This window comes from Salminus brasiliensis, chromosome 9 (assembly GCF_030463535.1).
Source record: "Salminus brasiliensis chromosome 9, fSalBra1.hap2, whole genome shotgun sequence".
Lineage (NCBI taxonomy): Eukaryota > Metazoa > Chordata > Actinopteri > Characiformes > Bryconidae > Salminus > Salminus brasiliensis.
In genome coordinates, this window is record NC_132886.1 from 2,559,018 (window position 1) to 2,573,702 (window position 14,685).

Genomic DNA, 14,685 nt, shown 5'->3' on the forward strand with positions numbered 1-14,685 from the left:
ATCAGCTCGAGGAAGCCCCACTTCACCTCACTTCACTATTTAAACTTCTTATTCCACATAAATATTTTACAAAAAAATATTGTACCTTTTCTTTTTCAACTTTTACACCACTGCCCGTCCACCCTGTGAACACTTACAGATGAATGAACCAGTACTTTTTTTATTTAGCTTTAGCTTAGCTTTACAATTGACTTACATTAGTAGATTTACATTAAAAAGGTAACATTAAGCTATTTTTTCTTTTCTTTTGCTATAACTCTACCATAATTATAATTTTATATAGATGTTTTATTTAAAGTCACCTAAATTCACTAAACTAAATTTATCTTTGCCCTTATTTACATGAAAGTTTATTGTTTAGTTTTTTTTACACCAATATTCCAGCTGCCCTTCCGCATTATGTAAATGTTTTAAAATAAAAACAATGTTAAATTAAGCTAAAATGTCTCTCTATCTACTGAAATTCAACAATTTCCACAATGTTTGATTAAAAAACAAAACCCTAATCACTAATTAAAATTATATTCGCCCCTTTTTTAAAACATAAAAGTCTGTTGTTTTTGCAATGTAAACATGACAACTGTCTTTTAACATAGTGTGAACATTTTAAGATATATAACAAATAAAAAGGTTTACTTAATTTTAATTTTAGTTAGATAAAAAATTTTATTTTAAGCTAATTTTACCAACTTTTCATTTCACACCACTTTTTTTTGTTTGTTTAATGTTTTCATTAGAAATTAGATCACAAATTAAACATGTGTGTGTTTTTTCATTCTTACATTTCTGATGTTTTTTGTTTTGTTTGTTTTTCTTACACTATTTGTAGACATGTCTTGTTTTAATTTTTAGGTTAAAAAAGATTCAATTAAGAACAATTTCTCCATCAATCTCCTAAAACTACACCATTTTTACAAATTGTTTCATTATAAAACACCTTCATACATTTCCGTTGTTGTTTTACAGCATTTAAACATCCCAGCTGTACTTAACACCACCATGTTCTGAGATGTTATCTAATGAATTACAGCACCACGACCACAGCAAGCCACAGAAATGCTCCTCTACAGCAGGAAACCTGAAAAAACGGCTGCAGGCCCCATTATCCCAGCTTTACCTAATATTATATATTATAGGTGCTAAGAGGCCGAAGCCATCAACACCACATTAGTGAGAGACCTAACGTCACACGGCTTTTACCTTTAATACTCTGCCATGGTGTGGAGTGTGCCTCTCAAAGCCCCGGTCAGAGAAAAAAGTCCACAGCGGTCAGTAAGGAACGTCCATGCTGAAAGTAGGGTCCTTTCTGCTACGGCCAAAAACGGGAACGTAGTCCAAGCGAGGGAGCCGGTATTCCCCCTGTTTTCCCTCTTTACCTCCAGAACCCAAACCCTCCGCTCACGGCCACTGTTTCAGTCCCTGCTCACTGTGACTGTAACACTAGCTCTCTCTCTCCCTCTCTCTCTCTCTCTCTCTCTCTCTCTCTCTCTCACACACACACCCTTCCCCCATACACACACACATACATACACACACCCTGTCCCCTCCCTCTTTTCAGCCATTTGGGCATTCCCAGAAGACTCATTCATCTTAGACCTCACTGACCCCCCGGGGTGACAGATGCTCCAATGTGTGTGTGTGTGTGTGAGAGAGAGGTGGGGGTGATGGTGGTTGATACTCTCAAGGAAACCAGCACCATCCACCCCACACACACACACACGTGTGTTGCGCCCGCCAGCCACGTGTACGTCACACAGATGCTCAGCTGCCAAAAATGCAGATCTGTGCAGGGGAAGGTATTATGAATTATGCAAAAGTTTGTGCACCCCTGGAGTTGCTAATAATTCAAGTGTAACAAACTGAATAATGACATTTAACAGATTGGAAAACAATAAATCACATTTTTTTCTTTATTTAACTTTAACTTGTTTTATACCTGCAAAAAAGGGTCCAGAGCTAAAGAGGATGTGACGTATTTACACTTACACTATCAACTACACTATATAATTCATCTGACCAGGGGTGCCCAAACTTTTGCATAAGGCTGTATGTGATATTTAGCATTATGAGGGTACTGCAGACCGTTTAAAGGCCATTTCTGCACTTTACTATATGTGTTACTGAATAGGATGTCCATCATTTACTGACCACATAATCAATCAACCTCTGTAGATAATCACAGCTGAAATTCAGAAAATTCTGATAGATGGGAATTTTACAATCACTTAACTTCTAAATACACCGACAGCGACCCGCTGAATACTGAATTACACCAATATTTACACACAATGCAAAATAGTCCTCAAAGAAAACAATTCGATTTCTATTCATTTACTTGATTTAACAATACAGAATATTTAAGATGTCGTTTTTTTGCACACACTATATTTAAATGCATTTATTTCTAGTTTAAATTGAATAAATAAACCATCATTATGCTTTATAATGTGTAGAAGGAATATCTGACTTACACACAAAACATCAACTATACATGATCATGGTCTTTTGATCAGGGGTGCCCAAGATTCTGCATACGACTACATGTGATATCAGTCATTATGAGATACATAAGCTGTTTTACAATTTTTAATCAGTGTACGAGCTGAGAGTATCCATCATTTAATAACCATTAACTCAACTGACTTCTGTTGATAATCACTGCTGAAATTCAGACAATTCTGATTTACACTGACAGAGACCCACTGTAATACTGAATTACACCAATATTCACACATTTCTACAAAATAGTCCCCAAACAAAACAATTAGCTACAAATTCTATTAGATATTTACTGAATTAACAGACTGGAAAACAATAAAACATAATGTATTTCATGTGTCACTCTTACACACCATATTTATTAAATGAATTAGTGTGTAGAAGTTAAATTGAATAAATAAACAGTAATTATGCTGTATAATGTACAGAAGTGTACCAAACATTTGCATAAGACTGAATGTCTAATTTTATTAGTCTTTAAGAGACATTTAACTCATTTCTGCTTATTGTGAGAAAGTTGTCACATTCACAGGATCTTATTGTATGAAATTATTGTGGTTATTTTAGAGAAGAAAATGTAGGCACAAAATATATATTTTTATTATTAATAATAATAAAAATAATAATACTTTTTAAACAGTTTGATTACCTAAGCTGGCCTCCAGCAGCCTACATTGTGTGTTCGTTTAATGGTCTGAAACTGAAACCATCCGAAATGTACTAGAAATAGTTAAATGAATGTATATTAAAATTGATTTATCAAATTTACCCCTTTAAGACACGTTTCTTATGACATCACTAAACATCTAAAACGTCTAAAAATACACTATAATCATTTTAAAATTAAGAATATTCAGGTCCTGTGTGTTTTGTTTTTTATTCAATTAAATGTATTCATTTATTTATTTCATTATAAATGACGTAATCTGTTGAACAGAATTTTGTGTGTGATGCTCGCTTGACCATTTAGAACCTATTTTTATTCTAAAGTAAAGTATTTCTATCTAAATCTTTAGTCTCCCTCTGCTTTATTGAGGGTTACGAACTCGAGCTGCTTGGATTCCCAGGTTTGTGTAAAACCACTGACCCAGACTCTACTGGAGATCTGACCCTAAGATGGTCAGCGTCAAAACCTTCAGCTTCAGTCTTCACGATTTCTTCACGACTTCTTTTAATATGTTCAGTGCTTAAGTCTTAGATTCTCATGGTGGTCCCGGACCTTCAGACCCCACTGTACACTGCTCGGCAAAATCATCCTTTTTTTTTAATCTTTGCGACTCCAGAAATGTTGGCCGGTCGGTTGCAGAGGGGGGTGGGAAAAGCTGAAATCTGACATGAGCTCTCATCTGGCCTTCCTGGCCTTTAGCCTGACCACTCCCAGTTTTATTGGGCCCCAATTTGATGATAAGGAAAAACCCATGGCAAACTGAGAACACTTGGGAAGGAATGCGGGGTCAGACCTTGGCATTTTGTCTCTTGGCCTTGCCTTGTATACACACACAGTCTCACACATACACCCCCTTCCTCCCTCCCCTTACTTGACCCCTGAAACTGTAAATTAGCCCTGTTGAGTTCGGTAGAAGAACCAGAATTCAGTTCAAACCGCACTTTTATAAAAGGTTACTGTAAATAAATAAATGTAATTAAATAATTAAATAAACTTTAAATAAATTAAATACTTTAAATAAAGTTTATTAGTTTTTCACTGGAAATCTGAGATTACTGCTAACCTGGGTTTATAGATTTAGTTTTTGCAGGAAGTAAAGATCACTACGATGCTTTTGGGAACCTGGGCTCAAGTTGTTAAATTTATTATGTAATTTATAATGAAAGAAATTTCATTTAGTTGAATAATTTCATACAGTAAGATCATGTTAATGTGACAACTTTCTCACAATAAGCAGAAATGAGTTAAATGTCTCTTAAAGACTAATTTCTAAGACATTCAGTCTTATGCAAATGTTTGGTACAATTCTGCACATTATAAAGCATAATTACTGTTTATTTATTCAATTTAACTTCTACACACTAATTCATTGAATAAATATGGTGTGTAAAAGTAACAGCACATGAAATACATTATGCTTCATCGTCTTCCAGTCAGTGAACACCTAATAGAATTTGTAGCTAATTGTTTTGTTTGGGGACTATTTTGTAGAAATGTGTGAATATTGGTGTAATTCAGTATTACAGTGGGTCTCTGTCAGTGTAAATATGAGTTTGAGTGATTGTAAGATTTTCAGCTATCAGAATTGTCTGACTTTCAGCAGTGATTATCAACAGAAGTCAGTTGAGTTAATGGTTATTAAATGATGGATACTCTCAGCACTAGTAAAACAGCTAAATCAACTGTATATGTATACACACACAGTCTAACACATACACCCCCACCCTCCCCTTACTTGACCCCAGAAGCTGTAAATTAACCCTGAGTTTTTGCAGGTCCGAGGTAATGTTAGCTACATTAGTGTTGTATCTCTAAACCAGTCGAATCTACACACTAAGCCTGGCTACGTTTGTAATTAAAGTGGAGTTTGGATTAAATTATTTTTATGAAATATTGCTCAAATCCCCCCCAAAAGACCCCACCAAACCCCACCACCATTATAACCATATTCAAACCAGCAGGCTTAATGGAACATAAAGCAACACATCCTTCAGAGTTCGCCAGAAGCTCCAGATTGGACAAAGATGGATGCTGGATTAGCATTTCCTGCTAAAAAAGAATGGACCCTGAGGAAACAGGGACAGGACGCACATCTAGAACGCAAACAGAGAAGAGTCGGGTTCCTTCAAGCTTCAGGCAGCTTTTACACCAACCTCCCAACCCTGTACCCCCCTCCTCCTCCCCCAGCTCCCCAACGACAAACTACTGTAACTCATCAGTTAACCCTTTCCTCTACAGCACACATTCGTCTTTTCATCTGTGCTACTACTGAGAATATCCATCATCCGTGTGAACAGCTGACCTCAGTACAGACACATCAGCATTCAGCTTCAGCTGCACTGCTGTTTACAAGTCTTACTCCCAACACACCTGATCCAGCTACGCAGCTGATTAACAGTGCATCAGTGAGTTAATGTGGGTGTATTAATGCACTGAAATGTGCAGGGCAGTGAGCCTCAAGCAACAAGTTTGAGAAACACTGAGAAATACCATCTAATACACCAATATATATAACATCTACTATACTAATATACATATATAACATCTACTATACTAATATACATATATAACATCTAACACACCAATATATATGACTACTACTATACTAATATACATATATAACATCTACTATACTAATATACATATATAACATCTAATATACTAATATATATAACATATAATATACCAATATACATATATAACATCTAATATACCAATATATATAACATCTACTATACTAATATACATATATAACATCTAATATACCAATATATATAACACCTCCTATACTAATATACATATATAACATTGAATATACTAATATACATATATAAGATCTAATATACCAATATATATAACGTCTACTATACTAATATACATATATAACATTGTATATACCTATACATAACATCTACTATATTAATATACCTATATAACATCTACTATACTAATATATATAACATCTAATATACCAGTATATATAACATTTAACATACTTTTACTTTTACTTACTTTTAACATATAACATAACATTTAATATACTAATAAACACACACACACACACACACACACACACATATATATATATATTGCATATAATGCACATATATATATATATATTATGTATATTATAAATTATATATTGATATATGTTATAATTATTGGTATTTTAGTATATTATATAACATACAATCTATATACATTTGTTATATATTTGTTTATTATGTTATATATATTGGTCTATTTTATGTAATATAAGAATATTAAGTTATATATATATATATATATTAGTAAATTAGATGTTATATATATATATGTATATTAGTATAGTAGATGTTCTACACATTGGTATATTAATATATTAGATGATATATATGTGTATATTACTATAGTAGATGTTATATATGTATATTAGTATATTAGATGTTATATATACATATATATATATATATATATGTGTGTGTGTGTGTGTGTGTATGTATTAGTATATTAAATGTTATATATGCTACTAAAATACCAATATAAAACATATAATATATTAATATACCAAGCATATTTGAGTTATTCAAAACTGCTTCATTTATTATCATTAATATTAATATCTACAAAATACTTTAGCAAATGCCAAAGCAAAACCAACACAGCTTGTCTAGCTTCTGTAGAGAAGTACTGCCAAAAGAAGAGGACTCTCTGGAGTAGATACGCATCTATTGGCACCATGTCTAATACTGAATGGATACATGGGCTCTATCTTTTAATATCACTGAATCCTTTATAACGATACTGTCTTTAGCACAGGTGGCATCAACACTGTTCACCTTCAGGTCCTGTTTCACTTTCATTTCAAATAGAATATTGTCAAACCAGCACATTTTCCTTCAGCAGAGTTTAATTAGCACCCCAATGCTCTCCAAAGTGTACACTAGTAACACTCCTACAGAAAGTGGAGGAGGTTCTCCATCACTGTGTTCATCATTAGAGCATCTCCAAAGTTCTCCTCTCTCATGGAGTCTAGTATTATTTAGAGTTCTCCTCAGATCAACACCTGGTTTGGTGGTAAATCAGGGCTTAATGATGGTAAATCAGGTGAGCTGCTGCTGCTGCTGCTGATGGAGTTGAACACATCCTCCACGCTGTGCTGGCTTAACTGGGGGGCGTCCAGGAGAACCCTGGAGGAACTGAGCTCTGTTCTTCAGACTAGCTCACCGACAAGATCTCAGAACTTTCTTTCTTCTGAATGAGAAGCTCTTGTTTCTCCTTTTTACTGGATTCATGTTCAGCTGCTTTATCTGATCTGAAGAGATCAGTTATAGACCTACGCTCTGCCAGTTCCCCTTTACCACTAAATCATCTGGCAGCCGGCCTGCTGATTACAGGACGCTCGGGGTGGAAACGGGGTCAGCGGTCCACATGGGACAAGAATCTTCTGCAAACCATTTGTCCTTTTTGGTCTCGATGCTTTCAAAACATCACACTTCAAAACCCTCACTGAACTTTCTCAGAGCTGCTGACCAGCTAATTACCCTCTTCCCACCCTGAGCGCGACCTCAAATGCAACATGGCCAGCGGGTCCACATGTCCAAATGTTTGTGGACACCCCTTCTAATGAATGCATTCAGCTAATTTAAGCTGACACAGATGTGCAAATGCACACACAGCTTGTCTAGTCCATGTAGAGAAGAAGTACTGCCAATAGAATAGGACTCTCTGGAGCAGATCAACATCATGACCCTATTGGCTCCATGCTGCCTAATAATGCCAGGCGTGGACTAGAGGGGTATAAAGCCCCCCAGCATTGAGGAGCTGTGGAGCAGTGGAGGAACTGTGTTCTCATCCAGTACTTTTGGACGGGATGGGTTGTGGAGTTGGGGATGATGAGGTGAGGGTGGTGGTGATCATCCTGATTTCACTAACTAACGCTCTTGTCACTAATTGCCATCAAATCCTCACAGCTATGCTCCTCCAAAATCTAGTAGTAAGCATTCGTCTTCTCTGGACAGTAGAGACAGTTACCCCTAACTAACAAAAACAGGGTCAGCTCTTTTTAATAGCCTTGATTTCAGAAGAAACACTGAACAAGCAGGTGTCCCAATACTTTTGTCCAAATGGTGATGGAACACACAACAGTGCAGAACCAGAAGTTCTTTTAGGAAGGCTTAAAAAATGCATGAGGACATTCTGGAGTCCACTGGGGCTCATTTGCATCGCTTGTGATTCACAGTGCAGACCAGCATTTTCCCTCCCGGCTTCATGCAACACCAGCAAAAACCGAGCAAAATTCACAAATCTCTCTTTTTCAGGACAAGCCTGGTTCTATCATATGACTTTAACACACACACACACACACACACACACACACACACAAACAAACACTAGGCTGCTCTAATCAGATTTAATCAGCACAGCCTGGATCCTGTTTTGACTGCAGCCTCAAGCAGACAGTGGGCCTTCAGTTAATAATCACCAGTGGCCTCGTCCACGGAACAAAAGATCACGTTTCAGAGAGAGAGAAAACCCCCACCCACCCACCTTTCCATCCCACTTGGATGACCGGCCGCAAGGGCCCTCATTACATTAAGCTGGATGTTCCTCAGACGTTCCTCCTGTGCAGGACATCAGCACTGTTACACATACCCACCTATTCAGCCTACAGCAGTTTAGCCCCGCCCACTCACACTGACGTTATAAGGAGTGTTTCAGCCTGGGCTGCTTTCTAAGGTTTTGAGGTTTAGTACAAGGCAGCTAATATTTATATATATATACATATATATGAATTGAATTGACAAAAGTATTGGGACATCTGCTCATTTTGGACCATTGCTTTGAGGATTTAATTGAATTCAACAACAAGAGCGTTCGTTAGTGAGATCAGGATGTTCACAAGATGATCGCCACCCGACCTCATCCGCCCCAACTCATCCCATGCAAAAGCTCAATGCTGGGGGACTTTATACTCATTTATGTCCCACGCCTGGCATGCATTAGGCAGCATGGTTCCAATAGGTTCCTTATTATCTGTGATAGATAGGTCCTATTCTATTGGCAGTACTTCTCTACAAAACTAGACAAGCTGTGTAGTTGAATGCATTCATTAGAAGGGGTGTCCACAAACATTTGGACATGTAGTGTATATCTGTATACTGTATATACATACAGAGGGGGTGAGAGAGGGAGGGGGTCTGGTTATCTGAGCTGTGCTGTGTGTCCGTCAAGGCTGCTAAGAATTTGCCAAGCAAACAACGAAACAGGCCAGTCAACACACACACACACACACACACACACACACACACACTGACAAACTGTAGTGGGGGCAGAGCCAATGTGTTTCGTCACAAAGTCAGTTTAACAACACTACTGTGTGTGTGTGTGTGTGTGTGTGTGTGTGTGTGTGTGTGTGTAATCAGCTGAGCTATATATCTCAGTCTGGACCACACCTCTCTCTGAAACTACACAGAAGAGCCAGGGTTGACCGATTATCTGCCAAAACACCCCTGAACTGAAATCACTGGTTAAAAATCTCTCTGAATTTACCGACTACTGACTAACTCCCCCCCCCCGCCGAAACCCCCCCGAGTCGGGTCAGACTTAGGCCGTATTTGACCTCACTTTAACTAAACAAGCAAATCCAGAGCAGTTGTTTTAAATGAAGCCGTATAGCTCTTCTCACCTCGGCCCAAATTGCCGAATGGGGTTTAAACCTGTGTGGCAGGCGGCCGGGACAATGACCCTCCAACCCCCGCCCGGCCTCCATTAGGCCAGCAGGCTCATTAATGCTGTCATTCGAGCTCATCTGGAAGCTTTGTCTCCACACTGTGCTGTGCCTAATCACGAATTTTCCCTTCCAGATCCATTCGGACCACCCATCGCCCATTTATATGCGGCCGCTGCTGAACCAGCAGAGGAGAGAAACCCTGAACTGACCAGCTGGAGTAAAATCAAACCAGGCTTGATCTGAAAGATCCTGAAACATGATAGATAACACAGCTGATAGGTCAGTTCCCAATCCAGAAAAGCCGAAAAACCTGAGATCTTAAAAACGTACAAAATTAGGAAATGTTTAGAAATTTTAAAAATTAGGAAAAAACACGAGATCTAAAAATGTGTCCAGAAATTTCACAAATTTTAAGAAAGTTTCAAGATCTAAAATGATGAAATCTAAAAATGTAATGCTTAAAAAGTTGAGTTTTTTCAGAAAATGTAAAATCTAAAATATTCTAGATATAAATGGGGCCTACAAACCGACCATTTAAAAAATTTACTAAAACATACTAAAAATATAAGATTTATAAACCTGAGATCTAAAAGTCCAAAATTTAATAATGTGAACAATAATAAACTAAACATGAAAAAATTAAACATGAGATTTTAAAAACCTAAAATTTAAGAAATCTAAGAGAAACTGCTGATAAATGATCAATTCCAGCTCAGTTCATTCATCATATCCTGGATTGTTGAGGAAAGAACAGACTGGAATTGAAGAAATAATTTAATAAAATACTAAAATTAAAGAATTTCTATTTCTATTTTAGAAATTCTAATTAAATTATAAAACGACAAGATGTAATGTTTATACTTATATACTTATACTAGCAACTATTATGCTATAATAATAGTACTATAAAACTATAAAACACAGAATCCTGAATAAAACCTAAAGACAGCGTCTGTGTTCATCTACACTGTCTACGTTATTATTATAAAATAATATTATTTTTAAATATTATTTATATTATTATAATGATATAAAAGAATATTTTGGCTGGCGGCTCAGGTGGTAGATCTGCTTCAGTCCACTTTACTTTTACTACAGTTTACTTTTCTGTGCACAGGAGCACAAGTTCAGCTGTTCCAGGGAAAGCCGGAGCTTGGCCGTGTCATTTATCTTCAACTTCAGGCTCTCGCGGCTCGGAGGCTCGTTGGACAGAGAGAAAGGAGGGCGAGAGAGGTTTCCTTTAGCTAAAAAGAGGCTTTCTGTAAAAACAATGGAGTCAGTCAGTTATCTGACCGGCCTATTGTCCATCACTCATCCTCCTGCCCTGCCTTTTCTCTCACAAAGAGAGAACTGTAAGAGCGCTTTCTGCTTTCTTCTGATACCCATTCAGCGCTGTCGCAATTCATTCACTACAGAATCAGTCAAAAGTTTTAGAACAACAGTGAGGACGTCTCAACTCTCAAATCAGGATTCTCAGAATCTTCTAGCACTTTCACAAAAATTAAATAAATAAAATTAAATTAATTAAAAGATTTAATGATGTCTGAGAGCTAAAAAATCTTGTATTTAAACTGAAAAGCTGAAATGTCTAATGGAAAAGCAAACCCGGTTTGATCTAAAAGATCCTGAAACATGATAGATAACACAGCTGATAGGTCAGTTCCCAATCTAGAAAAGTCATCAAACCTGAGATCTTAAAAATGTACAAAATTAGCAAATCAAAAAACATGAGATCTAAAAAATTAAAATTTTCAAAAATGTTATTTCTACAAATTATAAGAAAGTTTCAAGATCTAAAATGATAAAATCTAAAAATTTAATGCTTAAAAAGTTAAGTTCTAAAAATGTAACATTTAAAAAAATGTGAAAAAAGCGCTATGAATCAGAATCTTTCATTCTATGGTAGATCCAATAGTTACTAAGACGGGACTCAACCAATCATGGTTTTATTTCTAATGGGTAAAAGTAGAGCTGGGCAATATGGCGATATTTTATTGTACCGTGATAAATGTTGTTATTGTGATACACAGTATTCTTCTCTGATCATATGGAGGAGACTGTTAGTGTAATAAACACTGATCAGCTGCAGGTTTCATTACTAACAGTGTAATTAGACTGAAGGGTTCATGAGATGAAGAGCAGCAGATGTTGAGTATAAATCACTGTATTCAGTACAGGAGAGGATCTGAATAGTAGCTTATAAGAATCTGATACAGATGTTTATAGTCTGTGATTACACACATGTATCCTGATAAATATTGTGTCTTTAAATATCGTGATATAGTATTTTTACCATATCGCCCAGCACTGGTTGACCAGCCTAGCGCTTAACCAGTATAGGGCGTGTTCCTGTAGAGCTCAGTTTGATGGTTTAGCTTCTGAACCAGCATGATCAAGCTTGACCAGGTTTGATAACCAGTATGACCAAGCTTGACCATGCTGGTTGACCAGCAAGACCAAGATATTCGACCAGCAGGACCAGGCATGACCAGGCTGATGCTCATGCACATTTGGAGGTCTGGTGGGTGATATATAATCCTAGACTAAAGTGTTGTAGCCTAGTTCAAGACTAGGGTGGGAAAGCAGCCCAACGTTTGCCAGGTTGGTTTTAGTGAACCTCAACAAAAGCCTCACTGTAAAGCGTGAACAAACTCTTGTCCTCCATAAAAACAACACAATTGAGAAGAACGTGCCTAAGAAATGCAATTTTAACGTAATGACAAATGAGCATCAGGTGTGAGCTGGAGGTGCCGGTTCACGCCGGAGCTGCGGAAGCGTCAGAAACAACAAACCCAGCGCTCACAGCCACGGCAGCTCAGCTCCAACACTGTCAATCCCTCGAACCCTAGGCTCATTATTCATTATTCAGATTTTAGTCCTGACGCAGAATCACTGAACTGCTGGGAATTATTTGGTGACTGTTTGGTTAAGCGTTAGTAGTGGAGTCCCACAGGGCTCTATTTTAGGGCCTATTAAATATAAGTTAATACATATAGTTTATGACTCTTTGACTTACCAGAAGTCAACTTACCATAATAAAACAACCAGGGTCAGTGATGGGACGGGATGGGGTTCAGGGTTTAAAGGGGCTTTATACCCCTCTGCTAGCCCACGCCTGGCATTAGGCAGCATGGAGCCAATAGGGTCATAATGTTGATCTGCTCCAGAGAGTCTTATTCTATTGGCTATAGTGCTTCTCTACAGGGACTAGACAAGCTGTGGAGTGTGTGTGTGCATTTGCACATCTGTGTCAGCAATGGGTGCAGCTTAAAGTAGCTGAATGCATTCATTAGAAGGGATGTCCATAAATATTTGGACTTGACTGTATCTGATAACTATATATATATATGTTGGTTAATTGTTTAATGGTTGCTGTACTCAAACTTTGCAGTCATTAGAGTGATTAGATGGATCTGGGCCATGACTCACTCGCTATCTGGGCAGTTAGCAGAAACCAGGGTTGTTCAGCTGGCTGATCTGGTTGGGTTTGACAGGGATGACAGGGTTGTGGGTTCGATACCCGGGCTCGGCAAGCTGCCACTGTGGGGCCCTGGAGCAAGACCCTTCACCCTCTCTGCTCCCCTGGGTGCTGGAGTTGGCTGCCCATCGTTCTGGGTGTGTGTGTGAGCTCACTGCCCCTAGTTTACGTGTGTGTGTGTTTGTGTGTGTGTGTGTGTGTGTGTTCACTACCACAGATGGGTCAAATGCAGAGGACACATTTCTCTGTACATAGTACAGTGACAGATACCTGCGCCATATTTCTATTTTATCTAAGGGAACACCATTACACCGACTGGTCAAAAGTTTTAGAACACCCTACACTGTTTTCATAAGCTGCTGACTCTCAGAAACTGGTCTTCTGGTGCTGGTGTGGGTTTGAGTGGGTCAGGCCTCTTCCTGTACCAGAGCTCTTCAGCTTCCTCCAGTTTCCGAGTCTTCTGATGGTGTAGGAGACGGTCCTCACCTTGTTTTCTAGTCATTATGAGAGGTTTGTGTTAAATTATGGATTTTTTATACTGTTTACATCAATTGTCAAAGTTCAAATCATTTGTTCACTAAGAAATATATATATATTGATTAGTTTTTAGTTCATTTCATTGCTCTACAGCTCTGTCAGTTCACTCATTATCTTTGTACCATTTGAGGTCACTGGACATGGTACCATTTCAGGTTATCCACTGGACCAGAAGTCAGTAATTAGTCAGCGGTGCAGCAGAATGAGCATAATGACTCTGGACTTGAAGGGGGTGAAATCTCTGAACCCTTCATATCTGAGTGACGGGTCATGGACTAACAAATGAGCCTGCGAGTCCTTCAGCCCCATGTGAGATCCACGTGGACCCACGTGAACCACTCACGCCAACCCACCAACCCCCCTCCAGCAGCCCGTGGCTGGCTGAGGCAGAGGCTCATTTACCTATTAAAGGCCTTCACACAGGCCCATGCTGGGGTGCTGAAGTGCAAATCTGAAAGCTGGGAGGGTGGGGGGTTGGAAGATGGTCTGGGGGGGGTCTGAGACAGAAAGGTACAACTGAAGTCATCAAGAAGAAAAGGAGGCAAAATGCAAGAGATAGAGAGATAGAGGGAGAGAGAGGGAGGCCTGTTGGAGAGGATTAGCCCCTTAGTGAGCGGTGTGGGGAAGGGGGGTGATAAGGGAGGGATGGGGGGGGTATAGTTAGGGTTAGTTTGGGTGTAAGGGGGTGGGGGGGACAAAAGGAGGGCATTTGGGCAGATGAAGAAGTCATCATCATTAAGCCACGGGAAGTTTAGGGTCCAGTTATAAACCTGATTGGAGTGGGTGGGCCTT

At 38.3% G+C, this 14,685-nt stretch overlaps 1 protein-coding gene across 3 annotated transcripts in view; it reads right to left on the reverse strand.

Moving 5' to 3' along the window:
• Positions 1-14,685, reverse strand: part of greb1l (GREB1 like retinoic acid receptor coactivator) — a 76,747-nt gene that overhangs the window by 37,492 nt on the left and 24,570 nt on the right. Inside the window, exon 1 of one of the 3 annotated variants that reach the window (XM_072687139.1) lies at positions 1,201-1,393. The exons of the other annotated variants lie outside the window; for them this stretch is intronic. The gene's annotated coding sequence lies outside the window, so the exon portion shown is untranslated. Of the gene's footprint in view, positions 1-1,200; positions 1,394-14,685 lie in introns of those variants that run through there. 3 annotated transcript variants of the gene reach the window in all.